At 50.2% G+C, this 2,694-nt stretch overlaps 1 protein-coding gene across 2 annotated transcripts in view; it reads right to left on the bottom strand.

Annotated features, from left to right (window-relative positions):
• Nucleotides 1-830, bottom strand: part of ENPP5 (ectonucleotide pyrophosphatase/phosphodiesterase 5 (putative)) — an 8,523-nt gene extending 7,693 nt beyond the window's left edge. Inside the window, exon 1 of one of the 2 annotated variants that reach the window (XM_012664684.1) lies at nucleotides 794-830. The gene's annotated coding sequence lies outside the window, so the exon portion shown is untranslated. Of the gene's footprint in view, nucleotides 1-671; nucleotides 710-793 lie in introns of those variants that run through there. The other variant, XM_012664683.1, reaches the window with a different exon arrangement.
• Between the last annotated feature and the right edge of the window lie 1,864 nt (nucleotides 831-2,694).

Genomic DNA, 2,694 nt, shown 5'->3' with positions numbered 1-2,694 from the left:
GCTAAAGAGAGAGAATCAACTATATGAAACACCTGATTTTCATCTATCTTAGCAAATTAAGTCAGCAAATGTGGTAAGCAGGCGAGAACTGCTTTCCTGGGACCAACAAACGTAAGCAAAGGTCAAGTGCTGTCTAAAGCTTAGGAATGAATGTTTGGCAAGAAGAACCAACATTATTATCACATCGACGACATAAAGCAATGAACAGAGAGGTGGGGGTGGGGATGAAAGACATCACAATTTTTTTTCCTTTTCCATGCACAAAATGCTGCACAAAGCAGTGGCATTCCTAGATTTAGGTCCAGATTTCTCTGAGCTGCTTTCCAGTTCTCCCTCTCCTCCAATCCTTCTTCCACAGCCTTGGAAATCTGGAGGGAAGGGGTGCCAATTAAAGGGAAGAAGAGGAAAAGTAAAGGAGTAGGTTTGTGTAGAGCGGGTAGGCGTCACGGAGAAGGGGATGCATCGCCTCATCTTCTCCGCCAGGAAGGGTCGCGGGGCAAGGGACGTTGCTAATTCCCGGACCTCCTGCCCGCCGAGGCCGGCAGATGCCTCCGCGGGCTGTTTAGATAGATATGCAATGGCAAGGAGGCGCGGGGTGGGGATAGCTTTTGGGGCCCAGAGGAGCGGTGTGGGTCCCCGGGAGGCAAGCCGCCCACCCCCTGGACTCTTACCCTAGCAGCGATGCAGTCTGGGGCAATGGGAGGGAGGGCCCGGAGGAGGCCCTCTCCCGCAGGCTGGGGCTAACCGCGAGGACACTGGAGCAAGGGGCGCCCCCCGGACCGCACCAGCTCACCTGCACGCGACCTCGGCGCAGAGCACCTGACCCACGCCGGCTCCCTCCGCTCGCCCTGCCTCTTGGCTCCCATTGGCTACTGTAGAGATTGTCACCTATGCCCCAGTTGCCGGGCGAAAGCCAGGCTCCGCGGAGTGGCTGCACGGCCTGTCAGTCAGCAGGGGCGGGGACGGGTGCTGCCTGGGTTCGGAGGATGCAGGGGGAGGAACCCGCAGGGACTGAGGGGCGGGCGGCACCCGGCTGGGAGGCCAGAGGGCGGGGGAGGCTGCCACGATGGTCGACTGGCGCTCCACGGGGGCCTCTCACTGCCTGGTCACACCCACAGTCTTTGCGATGTTCCTCTCCCAGACGGCAGCGGTGCTGTAGCCAGTGATGCTGACAGATGTAGTACTCTAACACTCGCTGTTTTTGTTTTTTTTTTAAAAGCTATTTGTATTCTCCGATCTCTTATCTCAAGTCCCCACCCCCCACCCCTTATTATATATTGGTGATGGCCACACCATGGGCTTTATTCTGACCTGAGCACCTGAGGTTGTCGGTGGGACGATGAATTTTTCTTTCAGTCTTTTTCTTCATTAATTGGGGTCATCTGATTTACCTCTGAATGGATTTATTAATCTAGTCAACTCGGCAGCCCTACGTTTGTTCAGGTTTTTGCAGTTTAGGTTTTCGAGATACCTAGTGTGGCACCTGAAAATGCACACACTGAACCAAGCCAGACTCAGGATTAGGTTCATTTGCGCAGGCAGAGAGGCTGAACAGCTGCTCGGATGGTTGCATCTGGGCTCCAGACTTAGCTTCTTGTGTTGTTACCAAATATTCATGAAAACTACCAACTTCAGGCCTGATTTCTCTTTCAGGAAATCTTCAACACTTTTGGTTTATTAGTGGCCCTGTTTCTTCTTTTCCTATACTGTAGTGGATTAATTTTTCAATTTTTTTAAAGAGTTAATGGTATTTTTAGGCCTGAGGGAATGTGGACAGGTGCATAGGTTGCCAATTTGATCCCAACTGACTTTACCATAAACTATAGCAGTGACATTGAACTGCTCTGAAAGGATTTGTCTGTCTACACAATTCCCAGCCGTAATTCTGACATAATTAGATAGAATTCTGATTCGAACTGCAATGGGTGATAACATCTGCTTGGTTGTCACAGTTTAAGGTTTAGCATCTAATTAACTGGTAAAGCTGGGAGCATACCTGCAACAGTGGCTTTGGCTCCTGCCTGGAGCTCACATCCTGTGTCTGGTGTATTAGAGCTGTAAAGTGAATAGATATTCCTGCCGATATTTAATTAAACAAGGCAAACATTTTGGTCATAGCTTTTTCTCTGTCAGCTTCTAATGGAGGGACAGTCACAACCCCAACCATCACTACCTCCTAATTGGGTCATACCATCCCGAAAGGCATCTGGGCACTCTGCCATGGCCTTGTATTGTGGCAACTCGAGTTTATGGTTTTCAGCACGTGGGATGGGGATTAAGGGGGAGGCTGGTTTTTGTGTTTAGCCAGACCCAAAGACAATAAAGTCGTACAGGTTGTTCTGAGTTCCCAAAACCCTGTCCTTTGAAACTGCCCAAATTTGGAACAGGGTGGTCTTATTTTGTAAGTCCTTGTGCCCCCAAAATAAGCCAACCCTGTGTTCTCCCCAAACAAGAACAACGTATGCTTGTCAGAGAGCCGAGGTAGTGAAAATGGGTCTTTTATATGGGTCACTGAACATCGTTGGACTCTGTTCAGATGCCAGTCTGCCTTACTTTGCAAACTTTTTGTGGAAGTCATGAGTGTGTCCACCAGCTATCCCTGTGAAACAGGCACGACAGAGCTGTTAACCACAGTGCACAACACAGAAAAGGGCTCACAAGGGGCTCAGCAAGTGCCAGATACCTCCCAGATCT

Source organism: Propithecus coquereli, unplaced genomic scaffold, assembly GCF_000956105.1.
Source record: "Propithecus coquereli isolate 6110/MARCELLA unplaced genomic scaffold, Pcoq_1.0 Scaffold90, whole genome shotgun sequence".
Taxonomy (NCBI): domain Eukaryota; kingdom Metazoa; phylum Chordata; class Mammalia; order Primates; family Indriidae; genus Propithecus; species Propithecus coquereli.
The sequence above is the reverse complement of the archived record's forward strand: the minus strand, read 5'-3'. Positions and strand labels throughout refer to the sequence as shown.